The sequence below is a fragment of the Aythya ferina genome (genome assembly GCF_964211825.1).
Source record: "Aythya ferina genome assembly, chromosome: 27".
Lineage (NCBI taxonomy): Eukaryota > Metazoa > Chordata > Aves > Anseriformes > Anatidae > Aythya > Aythya ferina.
In genome coordinates, this window is record NC_140310.1 from 5,070,019 (window position 1) to 5,089,938 (window position 19,920).

A 19,920-nucleotide genomic window follows, 5' to 3' on the forward strand; every position below is an offset into this window, starting at 1 on the left:
ATAGTCACTGTACATCACACTCAGCTACTCATTGAGTGGTGGTTTTCCATTAATTATGATTAAACTACCCTCCAGTTGGTTGGTTGTTCATTTGTAAAATGTTCCCATTTTCCAACAAGTCCTGCTCTGGGCTGTAAGTATTCCAGCAATACAAGAGTCGCTCTGGAGAGCCTTTTCTTCCCTCTTTCATGTGTTTGAGCCCAAGCGGGATTTGTAGCTCTGTGGCTGTGTGCTGCTGGCAGGACATACAGCTGGGCTTGACCACATCCAGCACCCGTGTCTGCAGTGGGCTCGGTGGATCTCAATGACTTTGGCCTTCCCATATTCAATGGCTTTCATACCTACCTAATTTACGGGATGGCTCTGAGAATTAATTAGTTAAATTTTTGCAGACTATTCTGAAAGTACTAGAGGCTACTGCTGCCTATGTTTTCTGCCAACGCATCACATTTATCACCTTCCATGTGAGTGAATTCCTAGGATGCTGTCCAAGCTGACAAGAGGAGCAGGAAATGCCTCCTGTGAGGGCAGAAGGAAGATGCTAGGAAATTAAAGGAGCAATTCAAGGGTTGCATCTTTTTCTCTCACTATAAGAGAAAGCAATGCTCGTGTCCCACTCCTACATCCTGTATGCACCGAGGTAAGCCGGGCCGTGATTTCTCAGGCCCTGATCTGCTGTGGGAGCCTGGCTGCACAGCGGTGTGATGCGATGCGATGCAGCCATCCCCTTCTTTCCCTTCTCCACAGCGTGGCTGCAGTCCCATGGAGGAGGGAAAGGGGGAGGCTGGAGGCAGTGAGCCTGAGGGATGGGGACGGGAGAAGGTCTGCGTTAGCTCGGTCGGGTCACTTGCAGCACATGCTGGGAATTCCTCAGCAGCTGGTATCTCTGACAGACAGAAGGAGTATCTCAGGGAAGATCTCGGCAATCGGTTTGACGGGGGCGGCTGGTTCTGCTTCCTATGAGACATAACTCCGGCACCACATTTGACTCTGCTGATCAGATAGGAGCTGCATTACAAGGCAATATTGTGGTTTCCCTTAATGTCCTGCCAAACTGCATTTATCTTCTCATTCCTTCCCCACCCTCCCTGAGCAGCCCTGCGCAGGTCACAGCGCGGAGAGAAAGCCGTCCTTGTAGGAGGAGGATGGAGCTTGAGGCTGATCAAGAGCCCTGATGCAGAATCTGGGTTGATGAGTGTGTTTTATATTAGTCAGGAATGAGGCAGAATAACTTAATTAGAGGTACTCTAACTGGTTCCCTGTAGAGAGGTCTTGACCTGCAAGGGTGCGCTTAAGAGCACTGGAAGGCCGGAGCAGCAGTTGTAAAATCCTGGAAGGCTTCTCACTACTTTTTCCAAAAACATCGAAAATGTGGCTAAAAATAGGTAACCTTCCAAATACACAAATCCATAGCGAGGAGCAGGGCAACGTGATTGAGTTGGCTGAGTGCTGTGTTCAAGCCCTGGAACAACATTTTAATTTCAGCCCTGCTGATGGAGGGTTCTCCAGCAGCTCGCACCGGGGACTTGGGGGAGCTGAGTAGTATACAACAGAGCAGAAGGCTCAAGCAAGGCTCAACCTTGCTGGTGAAATGTGGACAGAGGGCTTCCATCAGCTCGTAGAGTAAAAGAATGGCTGTGCCTGGGACTTGGGAAAGGCACTGCAAGGATCAGCCCTACGCAGGCAAAGAGCATGAGTGGAATAGCCGAGTCTGTCTTTTTTATCTCTTAAAATCAGTGAGGAATTGCAGCAATTTGTTCATGTGCCTAAACACTACTGCTAAGGTCTGCTCACAGTCATCCTGAATCATCTCAATGTAGAGGAGAAACCAAGTAAACAGCAACAGCCACATCAGACCCTGAGCAGCACCAGCCAAAAAATATTGCTGTGGCAGTTCCAAGTGCCATCAAGCATATGGCTAGCAAGGGCACTTTGTCATCTCTGCCTAGCAGGACTGAAATACTGTGCCGTCAGCTTCCATCTGCATCTGTCACTGGAGGAAGGTTTCCATCATACAACCTCTGTAGGTAGCAAGGGAAAAAGAGGTACCTGTTTTCTCGCAAAGTTGGTTAAAAAAGAAGAAAAGCTAGGCTGTGGTTTTGTTCAAAGCATCAAGCTACAGTCAGTAATGGCAGGTTTGTGGTATGCTTCCAGCCAGCAGGTGTTGTGACCATGGAGAGGTGGACTCAGCTCTGAAGAATACATACAAGCTTATGCTGTTTTTAATAAAATCAGATGGAAACCCACACACACATCTGGATATGCAGAGGCACAAACACACCTGGCCATTAGCCCTCAGTACCTTTATGTAGCTGCATACATGCCCAATAACTCCCGTCAGGCGTGTTCGTGGGTCTGCATCCTATCATACGTGTGTGTGGGGAGGAGAGGAAAAGAGCTGAGAAAGGAACCTGATTGAAACCTCCCAGCTTTCTTCTATCTGCTGCTCCAAAGATCGCTTCTCCTTGAAATTGCTCCTTGCCACAGTGATGTAGGGCCTGCAAGGCTTGTTGGGGTCCTCCATCCATCTTCGGGAGGCCGCAGCCAGAGAGAGAAAGGAAGGGGGGAACCCCCCAATTTCTGAGCGTGTTTCTCCATTTGTTTGATCCATAGCCGAGGCCTCCACCTGCAGAAATCCTCAACTATCACATTTCTACTGCCCCGGCCGATAACGAAGATAATTGTTTCATCCACTTTGTCAAGCTGAAATGAAAAGAGGGCAAAGCAAAATGATGCCATCATAAATCATCAGGCTGAGACAGCAAAAAAAGGACAAGATAGTGACTTCATTAAGGGTTATGTATTGTGTCATTAAGTTGGCAGGGGTCACCTTTCATGTCACACAGCAGCCCCATGATGCATTGCTGGCTCCTCTTTCCAATAAAATTAAACGTAGATGTAAAACTGATTAGGCCGTGTTTGCTTCAGCCCAAGGCAAGGGAACTGCGCGGGGAATAATTGATACAAGATCGCGACTGATTTGTAATGGCAGCGATTTCTCTTCCTGGTCATTTCTTTGCTGACCTTGCCCATTAAAATAAGCCCAGCTGCCTTGAAAAGAGAGACGCTCGTTCCACCCTTCCCTCCCCCTGCCCGCGCTGCTCGCCTGGAATTCATTTCCTCACTTCGTTTCCTTGGGATTTCTCATTCAGCATCGCCGTGGGTTGATGGCCACATGCTGCCTCTGGCTCGGCGTAAAAGGGGACAGCCCCATGTATCTGCTTGGTATCACTGGTGACACCATCCCTGTGTGTTGGTGACGTCCCCTGGCCGTGGTTCTGCCCCTTGATGGGCAAGGCTCCGCTCCCCATGGCAGGGCAGGCAATGTTCTGGAGAGATGCAGAGGGCAGAGCTGGCTCCATCAGGCAGCTGTTTGGTCCTTGCATGCCCTTTAATTCCCCTTCCCTCCTCCTGCAGCTTGTCTCACAGCACAGGGCCCTCAGCAGCACGCTGTGATGAGGAGGAGGTCTCCCTGGTGCCCCGTACGTTACTGCGGTCGCAGCAGATTTACGCTTGCAGCACGCTCCCAGGTAAGGGGAGGGAACATGAGACCGGGCCAGGGATGGAGGTGGAGGCAGCCGCCAGGATTTTAACTTCTGCTTGCAGTTCCTTGCGGGGGGATTAGGAGAGGGAAAAGAGGGAAAATCTGCTGCTCAGCTGAAGCACAGCGCCAGATCTAGAAAAGTGTTCGACTTGGGTGGCTCTCAGAGGGATTACTTATCCACTTAGAGCTAAATATGTGTTTACATGATCTGGTGGAGTGGAACTCTCACTTGCAACAACTGCGCCTTCTTCTTGATGCCTGTTGGCCAAATTTTTCCTAAGTGGCTACTGGATTTGGGGCACTCAGCTTGAGAGAGGGCCTGAGTTTCTGAGTGCTGCCTCTAAACCTCGCTGGAAAGCCGAGGGGCTGCCGAGATGGGAGATGACTGCGTGGATTCCTCCTTCGGGTCACGGAGCACTCCTGGAAATCCCAGCCCTTGTCTGGGGTACATCCAAGGAAACCAGGCCATGTCCCCAGCTGGGGGCTGCCCCAGATACCCCATGTCACTGAGCAGATTGCCCCCGGGTTCCTGCTGAGGACCTGACCCACGGCACCAGCAGGCAAGCGAGCTTCCCAAGAGCTAGCCCTCTGCAAGCATCCCCGAGCCGAGCTGAGGCAAGGCAGGCTTTCAGAGCTCTCCCCGCTCCTGTTTCCTTCACACTCAAATAGGTCAGGGAACCTCATAGCTATCAGGCAATTGGATTGATTGAACCGGGCGCTCACAATAATGGCACTGGAAGAAAGCAGAGTAAATAAGAAACATTGGATCCCCTTTGCAATGAAAAACTATTAGAGAGACAGAACCAGTAAAACAAACACAATTCCATGCGTCAATCCGAGACATATGGACTAAAAATACATATAGGGAGAGATCGAGCATGCACAGGAGAGAGAATGCAAAAACCTTATAAATGGCGAAGTGAAAAACACTCATTTCCCATGCAATAACTAATATGATGTGGAACAAAGGAGCTGAGACCTTCTTGCCATAAACAACCCATGAAAATATAAACATTTTCTGGGGCGCAGATGGCTGATGCTTCGATTTTATTTTTCTTTTCTATACATTTGACAGCTAAATTCAGTCATTTGTGAACAACGTGGCCATAAAAATGAGTAATAATGATTGGAGGTATCTTACTTTTGTTTTAATGGGCTCTAGAGTGATTCTCAGGAGCTGCTCCAACCCTTGTGGGGAGGAGGGGGTAAGATCCTATTGCCGGATCCTCAGTTGCTGTTCACAAGCCTCACAGCAGCAGAATTACACCAGTTTACACCAGCCGGGGATTGGGCCTGTAGGTTTTCTGCAGTACTGGCTCCAAACTCTAAATTAATGCTGTCCTCAGCTGCACTGTTTTAAATTTGATTGCAAAACCCTGTTGCTGACACAGGCAGCTATCAGCGTAACATTGCTTGGGACAGGCGGAGGGGTGGGCTCTCAGAGATTTTATCGGCTTTTCAACTTTTTTCCTTCTTTAATTATTTCAGCTATGTCAAACTTGAGTAGAGAATTTTTTCAGCAACCAGAAAGAGTAAGCCGCCCCTTGCCAACCTTAATTATTTGTATAAAACTCTTACTGCGAGATTTTCAGAGGGGTAAAGCTACATCTGCAGGGAGACGCTGCCAGAAACTGGAAGGGGCTCCAGCCATCCCTGCAGCAGTGTCAGTCTGTTTTCATCCAGACTCCCTATAAAACCTGGATGAACCTGATAAATTCCCTGTCCCTTGCTTTACCTACCTGTACAAGACACTTATTTTACCTGCGTGAATTGCTTGGAGATCCTCAGATGAAGGAAACGTGAGGTGATGCTGGTTGTTTTCAGAGCTTGTACATACTGAGCAGAAAATGTGCGTGTTCACGTGGGCCTCATTATTGATAATGGCAAAGGATAACGTGCCAAGATACTAACTCTGTATACAGAGGAGCTGAGTGGCAACAGCAGTCCTCTAAATATAGAACATATAAGAGGAGTACAAACGCCATTCTCAGCAATGTAAATCTTAATGAGATCATGTGTAACCCTTCTGCTGACACCTCTGCTGGGGTGGTGCAGAAGAATGAGGTTTGTCCTAAATCCCCCTCATATTAACAGGGCATTTTGGCCTCGGGTTTAGGTGGTTTGGCCCCAAAACACCTGGCCAAAGTTTGCTCTGGCTGGAGGAGAGGGGATACAGATGACTTCCCCTGGTATCGAAGGATTAGTTGGCTTGGAACTTGTTTAGGGACAGATCCTAAAGCATCCAGGCTGGTGCTGCACAGCAGCTATTCAGTCATGTGGCCGCAGATGATATTTAAAATAAAGCTGGCTCTGGCAGTGAGATTTACCAGGTTGGAAAACTGAGCAGTAAAGCACCACGAACAGGAGTTCAGCTGCTCTGTTGAAGGTGGAAATAAACTGCTTTGCAAAAAGACCAGGAAAAAAATATATATAAAAAAAATCCCACAAGACTCGTAGCATCACAAGTCCTATCTTGAGGACTCGAACTACCCCAGGCTCAAGGCAGTCTCAGTTGGATGGATGTTGTCCTAACACTGCAAATTGCTACGTGCTCTGTTTGAAGTCTTTGATTCATTCAACACCAAAGTCTTGTGCAGAGCCCCAGGATGGGATCTGTGCCCTCTGAGTGTTCAAACCCACCGAGCTCCAAACTCCTGGGTTTCCCAGGGCCTGACCCAGCCTCCTGGAGTCCCTTCCCCTGGCCCCGGTGAGCGGTGTCGGGGCTGTGAACAGGCTTTGCACTCTCTCCCCCACTGAGTAAGTGCTCCTGCGACTGAGCCAAGCACACTGATGCACAGAATTATGTTCCAGCCACACCTCTGACCTTCCAGCATTTAGAAAAGACATCTTCATAGATGAATACAAGCCCGGAGGGAGGCCGGGAACGGTGAGAAAGAGCAAAGTACATTCCTGCCACATTCTCACCAGCCTTCTCCGCGCAGCCTGGCCTGCTGATTGTATGCTTTTACTGCCATTTGTAACAGAGCCAGAAGACACGGAGCTAAAAAAAAAATAATGGGGGGCTTATTAAGTAGACCAAATGTTAAGGTAACATTATGTGCCACGCTACGTTCTGCGAGCTGGTGAGGACAAGGTATTATGCACGTGGTAGCCAGAGATGGCTCTGGTGAGTTCTGTTCCTGCTTTTTCGTGTGGGCTTCTAAGAACTGGGTCTGTGCTGCAGGAGAGGTTGTTGCAACGGGGCATCTGCCATCCCCTCCTGAGCAGGTAAAGAAGGCAAACTCCACTTCTTGGCCCCGTATGACTTGCCCAGCCTGCAGGAGCTGGCAGCTCCTCTCCTCTGCCTTTTTAGGATGCGCGAGCCTTCGGTGCAGTGACATGGTGCGATGTGCCAGCCCTGCCGGCAGCGTATTCCTCCGTTACTGCCCAGCCACAGCCCAGCCCCAGCCAGAACACCACCTCCTGCAGCCTCTCCTCTCAGCTGGGCTGCAATGTTCCTTGCCCCTTCTCACCCTGCTCCCGTCTCTCACTGGCCCCCACGAAACAGGAGGCGGCTATCCCACAGGGTGCTGCAGCTCCTCCATGTACTGCTCTCCAGTTCATGCCACAGAGTCGGGACGGTGAGCTCTGATCCCGGAGTGATTTTTCTTAATGTCTTTATATAGATGAGTTAACTCAAAGCCTTTCCAACATAAGCATGTTTTTCTGTTCCTTCATCCTGACCTTGGCATTTTCTTTCTCCACTCCAAGTTCTCTGCTGTCCTCTGGCCAGCTTTGCCTCTCATTTGTCAATGTTATTATTGAATTTTCAAATGCCAGTAGTGCACATAAATCAATGGCTGGCTTCTCCCCAGTGGCATATCCCTGCCACATGTGGTCATTCATTTTTTTTAATAAGTCCTCCTCTCCTTTCACCCATTTATAAAAATGCATCTTGTTCGCCTGCTGCCGTCCATCATTCGGTGAGTCCAGCTATTTGTTGCCCCTGAGTGCTTATTCATCAACGTTTTCAAAAGCAAAATCACTCTTCGCCTCCTGCTCTTATTGTGCCATCAATCTCGACTGGGGATCAATAAACCTCACTTTTGCAATTTTTCCCCCCATCGTCCTGTACGAGCTTTCCCAAAGTCTAGCCTTTGTATTTACATTTTTAACTGATCATCAGAGGCAGGACAATGACAGAGCCGAGGAGCGGGATGCTTTCATTTGCTCCCAGTGTGGCAATAACTTGCCCCGCATCACTCATCTCACTCGGGGACCCCGAGAATTGAATACTCATCTCTTTCCCTCTCTGCTCTGGCCCCGGGAGTTGTAAATGGGGAGAAGATGACCCCTGGCCACACAGTTCTTGCAGACATTAGCCCTGGGGACTAGAACTGGGTGAATATTTTTCTTCTAAACATAATTTAAATGAAAAATAGCTTTTCACCGAGAACTGAAATTTCCATCGAAAAGTCATTTTTATTTTTTTTTTTGTTTCTCAATAATGGCAAAAAAAACTAAAACTTTTTTTTTTTTTTTTTTTTAAAAAAAGCTTTCTTTTCTTCCTTTTTCAAGTATACACTTAAAAGCATGACATTTATTTTCTGAGACTGTTTCCAGGAAAACAGACTATTTTATTTTTTGACCAGAAATATTTTCCAAAGCTGAATATTTTCGCATGACTTTTGAAAAGGCTAAATGTTGCAGTTATCAGTTTTATCTTTTCGCTGAAATTCCAAAAAACCCTACCTCTGAAGCTGAAAACACTTCCAGAAGAACTGATCAGCTTCAAAAATTTTCCAAGCAGTCCTATGCAAATACCGGGACTTTCTGACTTGCTGTAAGCATAACAACTCATCTCGAGCCCAAAAAGAATTAGGATTTGGACTCAGGCACCATGGAATGGTCGAGGCTGGCAGGAGGTGATGGTGCAGGTGATGTGTGGTGTTCACCTGGTCACCAGCCACAGCTCTCAGCCCTTCCTCACAGAGGAGATGCTCCAGACTCTTGACTGTCTCTGTGGCCTTACACTGGGCCCTTTCCAGTAGCTCCGTGCCTTTTGTACTGGAGAGCCCAGAACTGGACCCAGTACTCCAGGCCTGGCCTCGTTAACCCAACCCTAATGAGGGAAGTGCCTGTCCCAAAGTTTTCCGATGGCAGAACCTAAGTAAAGGAGCGAGGCAGCAGATGGAAGCATGTGCCAAGGCAATAAATCCAGGCCACAATCACTAACATTTTGTGGTTTGACACTTAATTGATTAACTAATTTGAGGCAACAAGATTTAGTGTAGCTGTAGATTAGTGTCGAAGGGATAATTACGGCTAAGCTCCCATTTCCAAACAGCGTGTCAGCTGCAGTTTTGAGCCGGCAGGACCAGCGTTAAGGCAGTTGCCTCGCAGCTGATAGCAAAGGTTCCTGGAAGAGGTCCTCTACGGCTCAGCACCCGGGGATTGCAATGGAAAGGTCAGGCACTGACTTATCAGCATAGACAAAATCCCTTCCTATAATGTATGTGTTTATTCTCAAATTAAATATATTAATGTATTATTTGTTCTTAAAATGTCATTCAATAGATAGTAGGCTTAGGTTTCCTGGCAGACCTTTGAAGCTTAAAGAGTAATGTAATAATAGTACATTAATCCATAAGCTACACAGTCTTCTCCCAGCAGACCCCAAACTCCAGAACTGGCTCTGAAGCACTGAATTTGCTGCATCTGTTTCTAGGAATTTCTGTCTAACAATAGTGGGCTTGTTGGAGTCTGCTCTGCCCATTCCAGCATGAAATGCTGCTTTTCTCCCACCCATCTGTTCGGCATTAACATTTGGGCACCTGTAAATGGTGTTTCTGGGGGCAAAGGCAGGTGTCCATTCCTCTAATGATGCACATCTCTGTTCTGCTAAACCAGGGGTGGGCTTGAGGCACCAAATCCTGTTCTCTGAGTCCCTGCTGAGAGCAGGTCTTTGGAGCCAAAGTTTAGTTTGGGCCAAGCCCCAGTTTAAGCTAGAGGAAATGCTACATTTGGACTTGTCCCCAGGCTGAATTCTTGGCACAAGCAAATCATCTCTTGGAAAAAAAAAAAAAAAGTCTTGAAAGAATGTCTCCATCTTTTTCTCCAAATCATCCATCCATCTATCTGTTTGTCTGTCTAGAGATGATAGCTTGATAGCTATCTAAATGCCAAACCTGATGTTTTGGAGAGCTTGGAATCCATCTCTGAACTGCTCTGATTTTAATTCTGCAAGTCTTAATACTTGATTGACAAATACAGCTAAACAATCCATCACAGTTGCCTTATCTAAAAAATGTAACCTTTTTTTCTGTTTATGGAACACGCACATGTGGAACATGTTTTTCTTTTACTGTCTATTTATTCCAGTTTATTCAGCGCACTTTTATTTTTCATTTGGTGCTGGGTTTGCTGGCTCTTCCCGCCTTCGCATAACACACCTTTCACCTCTGATTCCTGGAAAAGATGGCTTGCTTGCAAACAATCTGTGACTGTGTGTGAAAGTAGGTTTGAGAAAAGAGATCTTGGAAGCGTCCCAGCCGAGGGAAGGCTGCGCTTTCTGCCGTATCTGCCTGGGCACCGGAGACCACGCACGGCACCAGGCATCGTCCTGCGGCGCCTGCCTTCAGCCCTGGCACGAGGGATGGAGAAAGGGAGCGCTCACACCAGTGCCCTCGGGAAGGTTTGCAGTGGTTTGTGTTTACGCCGTGTGGACGAGCTGGGTTTGGTCTGCAACTGGAGCTTCTAGGTGCTGCCAACATGACGGCAATCATTACTGTGCTCCTCTTGGAGCCTTCTGAGATAGACGTGAATGCTCGCTTGTTTCAGGCAATGTTGGTGGGCTGCCAACAGTGCAAGAACATCCGACAAAAATTGATGTTGAGATATCTGCACCACCGCGGATGCTATCACTAGCAGTGCTGGCATTTAGTAAATTATAGGGATTGCTCTAATGATAGGAAAGTAATGTTTGTTAACTGCTAGGGCAAATTAACAGCTTTTGCAATTTTGGTTTTGGGGAGAAGCTTAGCAGGCTGATGATGCTGAAAGAGTTAATGGCACGGCGGGGAGCTGAGCTGGGAAGGATCCGTGCGATTTCACTCCGCTGCAGCCCTGTTCGCATCCCAACCCCACCCAAAGCAGCTCCTCTGCTCTTTGGAGAAGAGCGTCAGCTCTGCTTGCAAATGGCAGATACGAAAATAAATAACTGCATAAGTGAGCGAGTTTGGCAGGAGGGAAATTCCTCCCCCCTCGGCTTCCCAGAAGTTCCCTTTGCTTCCCACCCTGAAGGCGAGGCCGAGCAGCTCCTTGGCCCCAGGGGGCAGGAGACCAACGCAGCCCCCTGGGGCAGGGGCACGGTCCCCGAGAGGCGGGGAGGATTTCCTGGGGTAACCCTGGCTCACGGAGCCATAAAGGTCACCGAGAGAACATGCTGGGATCCTTCTCTTCAGCTCTTGTAATGGTATTAGCAATGACTGTTTCTTACTCAATCATACTCCCAAAGGATTTTCAATAAACTTTTTATGTGCCATAACTGTTACATTAAATAAAGCTGAAAGTATTGAGTAAACTGACTGTAAATCACTTTAGATGCCTTGGAATTACATTAAGTGTGAGAATTATGGATCTTTTGCTGCTCACAGAAACAGAGAGACGACAGAGCCAGAAATTTTTATGCTGCCAAACCTTCTGAAGTTTTTTTTAATTATTTCTTTACGCCATACAACAGGCTTCTCCTTCTGTAATCGGCTCTCTCAGCGCCGCGTTGGGACCAAGCGCCATCCCGGCAGTGTAGGACCCTGTGGTGCTGTGGATTCTTCCCCTTCCTACCAAGCTGGGTCGGTCCTCAGCCTGAAAGTTGTAATTAAATGCCAGGGTAGGGATAACGTTAGCAGAGTTGAGCAGGCTGCAGGGTTTTATTGCATCAAGAGTGATTTTCCATCGGTAGCCTGACAGACGAGACTTCATCAGTACAAATACATATTTTGATATAAATAAAAGCTGAGGAAAGATCTCCCGTCTCTACTCTTTAGGCACCCCAGAGTTAGCTTAAACGTATGTTATATTTAATACCCAATGGAGAAACAATTTAATACAAGCTGCCACAAGTGCCTGGTGCTGCAGCATGGATGAATTTCTCCTTTCCCTGCGTTTTGACCCTCACACCAAGTCCCACTCACGTCCAGCCCAGGAGCAAAACTCTCCCTTGCTGTGGCCACACGACGCTTGACAGACACAACCTGCGGGAGGCACAGGACCACGGTGTGGGCTGATTTTGCTTTTCTGTGTTATCACGAAGCAGAAATCCAGCTCTTGGGGGAAGCGAGGCGAGCAGAGCCTGGCTGCAGCCCCACTTGGTGCAGTGCAGGGCGGGCGATGCGCCGGCTGCAGGGCGGCTCCGCGCTCCACGCAGAAGCGTGGCAAATCCCAGGCTCCTGCCCGCCAACATCCCTGTGAGGAAATAGTTAGGAGAAGGCTCCCGGTGGGAAAACCTTCTGTTTTGCTGATCTTGTAAATCAGCTGAATTCAGCATGTCACCAGCACGTCTTACAACCCACAAGACAATGCCCAGATTTCTGGAGTGCAGAAGCATATTAACCTTTGTGTACTCTTGCCGGGTTTCGACAAAAGATGTCTGTTAAGAACTGCAGGGCTCATTGTAATTGCTTGCCATGTGGGTAAATGATCCGGAGCTGTGTGAAGATAAGAAGAAATTGCTAAAGGCAAATCACCTGGGTTTTATTATGCTTGCCCTAAAAATAATTAGCATGGCCTATGAAATCATACTGTGAGGGGATTTGTTTTAGCAGGAAACTGTAACCTATATATTGTAGCTTGCTTTCTAGAGAGCTGCTCTTTGTAGTTGTGTTGATGTGTCTTTTTCTTTATTTTCTTTTTAACTACAGTGAGAGACAAATGAACGAGCTCGTATTGCTCTGAATAGCAACAAGGTGACTGGTTGCCAGCCTGTAAAATCTGGTATCGTCCCTGCTGGAGCCAGAGCTTGACCTTAAGAAAATTCCTGCCAGCTTCTCCGAGGGAGCGTGTCCCTGTGCTGCTGCAGAAGCCTGTCTGCCACAGGTAACACTTACTTTGGATTACGGGTTGCGTGTTTGCCACCGGGCATAAAAATTCACCACCTCTTCTGAGATGAAACAGCTTTGCATGGGAGCAAAATAATGTTTTTTTCCATTTGCTGCATCTATCTGGGACCACAAAAATATCAAGGTCACAACAGAAAGCGGGAAGTAAAATAGCAACTGCATATAAAATTACAGGCTTGCTGTTTTTAGTGCTAGCTACCCACAATTTGGTGTGAATTGCAGGTGATCAGAACCTCTGAAAAGCATTTGTGCACATACGGTGTTAGCAACCCCAAGCACTAAAAGCCCTGAGTCAGCTGTCTTAAAATCATGTGTTTTGGCTTAAATAATGAGGTACTGCAGAAATAGTAAACATGGGGCTGTGTTTGCTTGAAGCCATTAGGGATTTTCGAGCTTTGTTCCACTAGCCTGGTGTCTGTGACAGTCTTGAGTTCTCCTTTACCTGTGCATGTTGCAGGCAAGAGGTTAGGGGTGCTCAAGGCTCTCCCTGTGGTCAGAGCAGGGACAGGGGGTCCTCTGTGGCTCCCTTTTGTCCCCCTCCAGAACAAAAATCTCTGCCACTGCGAGCAGCACGTGGCTGAGCAGCACCTGCCCCTGCTTCAGCATCCGATCTGGGTGGTGTCTCCCCCAGCACCATATGTTCAGTGCTCAGCAACCTCAATCTGCACAAAGCCAGTACAAAATCCTCTGCTGGAATGGTGCATGGGGTTTGGTGAGTGGCTCGGGGTTAAAGCCACCCTGTCTGACTTCTAACCCCTCAATTCCCCACCTTCTTGGGCTTGAGGAAACAGTGCTGGAGAAAAACTGCATTTCCTCATGCTTGCTGTAGTCCTAGGAGGTTATTTTTCATGGTACAGTTGATAATTTATGTAGTTCTACGACATGTTTTCTCTATGGAGAAGATGAAAGGAAGAAGGGTTCACTGCCTTAGAACAGATAATTCACAAATGTTCTGGAATATTCCTTTTATTGACATGAATCTGGTGCATCTTCTGTGTGGATTTCAGTAGCTCTCCCAGCCAAAAAGCAAGCATGCTCGGAGCATCTCTCAGGTCCTGGGGGCTGTGACTATTTCTTTGTGATGGCTGTGCAGAGATGTTAATGCTGGTCCTCTCTTGGGGTAATGCATTTGAAGGTTGGATAGTTCACAATTGAAATACTGTTCCTCTCATGATTCTTCGAAGCATTTAAGGTGAAGGAAACAAACAAACACATTGACTTGTTCCTTCAGTGGCTCTCCACAACAGCAGTTAGTGGTTTCTACTTTGGGTTGTTAATAGCACTTTGCAAAGTGACAACCAGTTTTGCTTTGTGTTATTTACTTTTCTTGTGGCAGCGAGTACCCAGCTGGCTGTCAGTCAGTGTGAAGTCTCTGGGTAAAACTCCTCCTGTACCAAAAGCAAACAGGGTTTCCACTTGGAGGGCTAAAGTGTGACTCGAGTGGTGCCTAAGCCCTGTGTTAATCCAACCCAGCATCAGTGAGGGCTGGGTGTTGCGCTGACCTCACGTAAAATGACTTGTGATGAACACCGTATGCTTCTCTGTTGACAGCCCTTGACGTGAAGGGGTATAAATCCAACTGCTTCATCACTTGCTGGGAGCATTAATATGCCTTTATTTATTACCTCTGGATTTGGATGGGCTATGTGCTGTTCTCTGTCAGCAGCCAGCCTCCCAAGGGAGCTGGTGGGGTCTGGTGGCTCCCGGCCATGGGGAAGTGTTGGTGGGCAGCACTGGGATTTTGGCATCCCTTCCCTGGAGCTCTTGTCAGAAGGGCAGCACCCTGCTGTGACAATGGGACTCCAAACAGCATGATTTCAGGTGTTTTTTTTTCTGAGGAGGGTCAGAGATTTGTAGCTTTGCATTAGCTGTGATCGGGTTACCTATGCAGGCTGCGTAGATGTGGTGTGAGCTACTGGGTGCTGAGGGCTTTGTGATACGTGGCCATCTGTGATGAGCCTTGTGAGTCCTCTTTGAATGTCAGTCCTGACCCTCCTGCGCTCCTGTTCTTCCCCCCCCCAGCCTGCCCTGGGTGTAGATCAGTGCTGAACGAGGGGCTCTGCTGGGCTCCCTTCCCTACTGGACCAGGACCAGACTCTGCAGCACGTCTGGGAACAATCTGCAAACTCACTGACAGCAGGCTTGAGAACGGGTTAAGGAAAGGAAACTGAATCCATCATCTCCTCTCCAAACCAAAGTCAAACCATATTGATTTGGGCATTGTTCATTGTATGTTTAATTTGCAGTTGAACTGAAGCTGTTCTCAGCCTGCAGCAACCAGCAAGCATACTTTCCTTTTTTTAAGGCTACTTCTTCTCACTGGGGCTGTTTCCTATGTAGTGAGCATGAGAATCTTTACCTGAGTTCAAAAAAATCCATCTTATACAGAAAGACCCCCACTGCAGACAGCTTCTTCCTAGGAACCCTTCTGTATTTGCTTTGTCCGGCTGCTTTCTGAGTTTCCTTTTAAAGGTCATGGAGAGCCATAAAATCTTTTTTTCCCATTATTGCACACTTTAAAACAATAGATTCCTTTCCCCAGTCAATTGGACTGGGTTTATTAGACGAAGAGGTGAATTTCTGTAGCAATTAGTCATTACAACATTATTCACTCGAAAAATAGAAATATGCTACTCTATAGTCTGGATTGCATTTAAAATACAAAAAGCCTAATGAATGTGCAGGGAGGGGAAAGCAAGCAGCAGCCTGTGAGGCATGAGCCCAGGCTGTTGTTTTACATTTGACTTGTTCCAAGGTAACCTGAAATAATGCCTCTGCCTAGGTTTAGGGCAGGGGAACGTGCTGTCCTCTGCACACCTTGTGGGGTGGCTGAGACTGCACCAAGCACCTGAAATGGCATTTTAAGGTCAAATCACCACCTTTTAGTCTTACAAAATCAGGCCAGAAACTCTCAAGGGGCCAGGCTTCCCTGAAGGTCACTGATGCGCATGGGAAGGTAGTGAAGGAAGGATCTCAGTAGTGAGAGCACCCGGTTTGCCCATCTGCTGCTCAAGGTAAGTTTCACAGACCCATTAAGGACCAACAAACTGGAGTAAAACTTGGATTCAATCTAGATCCAAACCCCCTAGCTCAGGCTCATCAAAATAAAGCTCCTCTGAGCTTCTAACCATCAGATTTCAGGCTCTTTGCAGTGGGAGCTCAGTAACATGACTCTTTTTGTTGGTGGGGTAAGGAACTTGCACAACTGAGCATCCCCTCTGTGCGGTGCCAGCCCCTGTGCCATTTGTGGCTCCGCACAGCTGGATCTCTGGTGAGTTGCCACCGCATGGTGAGCAAGTACATGGTGCTGCCAGCTGGAGTCAGCTCTGTTATAAAGCTGAGGAGTTTTGGAGATGTGACTTCCAACGTGGGGGTAGGAGGATTGACTGGGAGCTGGTCGGCTTCCTCTGACACAGGTCCCCATGCACTGTTCAATGCCTTGCCAAGCTCCAAAGTCTCCGAAACAAAGCTAGCTTAGAAACTAGCCAGGGAATCCCTTTCCTTGCTGATTGTGTGTTTTTTTTTTTTTTTTTTTTTTCTGCAGTAAAAAAATGTAAGAAAGACATTAAATTATATAAACCACAACAGTGCTCAGTCCTTATAGCCCTCAGTGACTTGGAGGCACTAAAGACAATGTGATGTAGCTGTGTAGTAGTTTCCACGCTCTGGATTTGTATTATTAAATACCAGAATAAATAGTCATTTCAAACCCACATCATTTGTCAGCTCTTGAGTTATGGCTGCTTTGGTAACTTAGACACCCTCTCCTTCTGCCAAGTTCCCATGCTCTTTGTTTTGAATATGTATAATTTTATGTGTTTGGACTTAAATAACTTCTGCTGTTTCTCCCAGATCCCTCCTGTGCTAGAACCTGCCAGACCCCTCCTGGGGAGGAACAAAGGCAGAGGCACTTCCAAGCAGGATGAAAAGGAAGGGGGCGGGGGGGGCTGTGTCCTTGAGAAACGCATTGTTCATTTTTTTTAAAGGAATTGGAAAGTCATGCAGAAATTGAATCGAGTTTGCTGTTAACTTTGGTCATGGATCTTAGGAATGTGTCTCTTTCCCATGAAATCCCAGCGGCTTTCTGCAGTTTAGCACCCACGGGCCATGTTTACAGGGCAGTTACGGACATACGAGGTGACTGGATGCTGGAGGGCTGTTCAAAAACTCCTACATGCATTGTGTGTCTGATTTCCATTTAAAAACAGTTCATGATGGGTTTCCCCTATCACCTAGATGCTTTTTAAAAGGCCTTATGGACTTGTAGAGGGGTTTTTTAAGTATTGAATACCAGTGTTGACTTAGACCTGTTTTGCATGCACAAGTTTTGGCAACCTCACTTGAACAAGTTTGTTGTATGAGTGGATGCAGGGAAGTCCAGAGAGACTGGAGCCTTCTGTCAGTGCCTGAGGTCTGCAGGTCTCCAGGAATCTCTGCTGGATGCTGAACGAGTGTGAGCCAGCAGAGCTCAGTGGGCTCCTGGAGCTGTGCTTTTATACCAGGGGCCAAGCAGATGAGCTGTTTGGTCCCCTCTTTACAGCTGGTAAAGGTAAGTACAGGCAGAGGCAGGATTAGGGACAGTCTCCAGGTCACTGAGGTGCTGCCCTGTGTGTCATCTGCCCCCTTTCACCTTGCTGTGGGTGAGGAAGATGATGGCTCGTCCATTCTGAGGGTGCTTTCTGTGCAGCCACAAAGTCCCTGCCCTATAGCCCTGCTTTGCAGAGACCAGTGCTAAAAAAGCTGGGTGATGAGGGATTTCTCTGACCCCATCTGAGACTGGTGTGGTTTGTCTCACCAGTGGAGTGAGTTTGGCATCTCTTAACTACCATTCGTCAGCTCCTGCACACATGACGGAAAGGTCATGGGCACATGGGGATAACGAGGGACCTTGTGAATTAGGAGTAAGAAATAGCAGCGTTTAGGGCTGGCTGGAGACTTAAATATTTCAAAATCAGACTCGGGGAAAAGTAGAAGTGATATTTCCTTTTGACCTTTTAGAAACACTCTGAGAGACTCCAGACTGAGCAGAGGCTGGAAGTGAGGGCCTTGGGGGCTTCTCATGCCAACGAGCCCTGATCTGGGGCTGTGCTCTCACTGAGAGGACCCAAACCAGGCTGGCTGGGGAGCTGGAAGCTCAGCGGGGTCTGCACAGCTCTCAGTGCTACCCTGAAGCCTGCCCAGGGAGCCCTGCAGTGTGCCAGGCTGGTGCTCCCCTGCAGAGGAGTGCTTGCTGAGAAAGCTTTGAGCTGCACGGCGAAGGTGCTGACACCAACAAGCAGCAGAGCAAGGCTGCGGCATGTGGGTGAAGCATTGCAGTAACCTGGTTTGGATAAATTCTGTGTTGTGAGGGCTGGAGAAATGCTTCTCAGGTGCTCTGAGCACAGCACTTGAGGTCTAACCCTTAAATTTCCCTTTGTGCTCGCTGGGGCTCCCAGCAGGAGCCGGCAAGCTGGTCACACTTTAAAACAGAAAAAGGGCTGGAGCCAGGGAGGTGGCGTGCCAGGCACCCTGTGCTGTCACCTGGAGAGCTGGGATAAGTCTTCTCCCCTTTCCTTACCTCTGCTTCTTCCTCTACAAGCCGGACTATAATGCTGTTCGTGTCTGGAGCGTCACCAAGTACTTCAGTTTCATTAAATGCAAATGTAAGTCCCACTTGGTACCGGTAACCCCACCTGTCACCCACCCAGTAAGAAGCCAAGTCAGGCAGCAAGAAGCTTTCCATCACAAGTCTCTCCAGTTGGGGCCCGGACTGGGTGCCAGAGATGTGACTGGGTGAGTTACGTTGGCTGCCTCGCTCTCAAGCAGCCAGCCCGGAGTCCTGCTCCTCAGCAACACTTCCAAGAGCTGAGTGCTAAATAACGGGGCCAGCTGGAGTTAGGTTCACAAAATAACCCGGTCTTCGCAGTGAGCTCAGCCTGTTGGGTACATCTCGCAGAGCGAGCACTCCTGGCTGTCTGGCAGGGGATGGCAAAGTCTGGGGTCCTCTGGGAACCTCGTCCTCTGCCCTGGATGGAGCAGCTCGCACATGGAGGCACCACGGTGGGCAAAGGCCATCAGATAACCATAGGAGGACATTAGAAACCTTTCCTATTCTGTGTCAGGAGCTGCCTAAGCAACATTTTCTCTGGGTACTGGGAAAAAAAAAGTCTTAATGAATTTGCTGTTGATTTGCGTGGTTTTGTCTTTTTGTTGTTGTTGATTAGGGGGAAGGCTTTTTTTGTGTTAAATTAGACAAATCTGAAGTGCCCTGATCCAGAAGGCCTGAATCAGCTGGGCACTGAAGATGAACGCCCCACGTACCTCACCTGATGTGTTTCTGGTTACAGAGGTGGGAGATGCACCGAGCACATCGAGGCCCAAGCTGGGTGCTGAGCCCATACCCTCAGGGGCTCCCCACAACCTGCTTTTGGTCTCTGCTTGGGGTAAGCAGCATCCCGTGGGCATCTGAAGCTTCCATTATTTGTTATTTACCTATTTATTGGGAAAACACTGAAGCCAGATGGGTAATGGAAAGGTTAAGCAGCAAATTGCTGTGCTTCTATCTGACCAGAGAACGTGGGGCACAGCTTTCCTAACCTGTAATGTAAGCCCTAATGGGAGAGGAAAATTATTTTTGCCTTGCACTAAAGGGCAATTTTCTGATCAGCTCTCAGTTTGAAGCATGCGGAGAGGAGAGAGAACGGAAGGGGAGAAATATATATTTATATATTTAAGGAAAAAAAATAGTAGAAAGGGGAGAAGAAAGAAAGAAACACTTACACTTTAATGGAAACTCATTTTTGTAAAGTACCCTAGTGGCCCCCGTGGGCCCGGAGAATTAAGCGCTGTCATTCATAGCTTGAAAGCGGAGCCATCCAGTTTGCAGACACCTGTCATAATTAAACTAATGGCTCTGAAAATGTGCCTTGATATTAAATCTATCTTCCGCCGAGGAGCAGGGCTGATTAAAACCGCTGTTTGACAGTTAATGATGAACCTCGCGCTTGCTGAGCTCCCTAACTGGAACAGACCGGCTCATCTCTCCCTCCCCTCATCCAGCCCTTTCCCGTATCCCCCTCGGCTCCCACCCCAGCCTGGGGGCTGCTCCCAGGCCCTGTCCCCCACCAGTGGGACGTGGCAGTGCCGAGGCTCTCACCAACATCCCTGGTGCTTGGTGTTTGCCACGGTCTTGGACGGTGACTCCAGCATGCAGCTGGTGGCAGGAGAAGCAGGCACCAGTACAAGCAAAATAGTCATTTTTTTATTATTATTATTTTTGCAAGGGGTTGAGGTGCTGTTGCAGCACTTCCCAGTGTCTTCTGGTGCTGGACAAGGGGTGTC

The 19,920-nt window shown here is 48.1% G+C and overlaps 1 protein-coding gene across 6 annotated transcripts in view; it reads left to right on the top strand.

The window, feature by feature from the left end:
• The window catches only part of KCNU1 (potassium calcium-activated channel subfamily U member 1), a 179,789-nt gene that overhangs the window by 115,006 nt on the left and 44,863 nt on the right, over positions 1-19,920 (top strand). For 5 of the 6 annotated variants that reach the window (XR_014686021.1, XR_014686022.1, XR_014686023.1 and 2 more), the window contains one exon: positions 12,403-12,577. The gene's annotated coding sequence lies outside the window, so the exon portion shown is untranslated. Of the gene's footprint in view, positions 1-12,402; positions 12,578-14,622; positions 16,057-19,920 lie in introns of those variants that run through there. The other variant, XR_014686024.1, reaches the window with a different exon arrangement.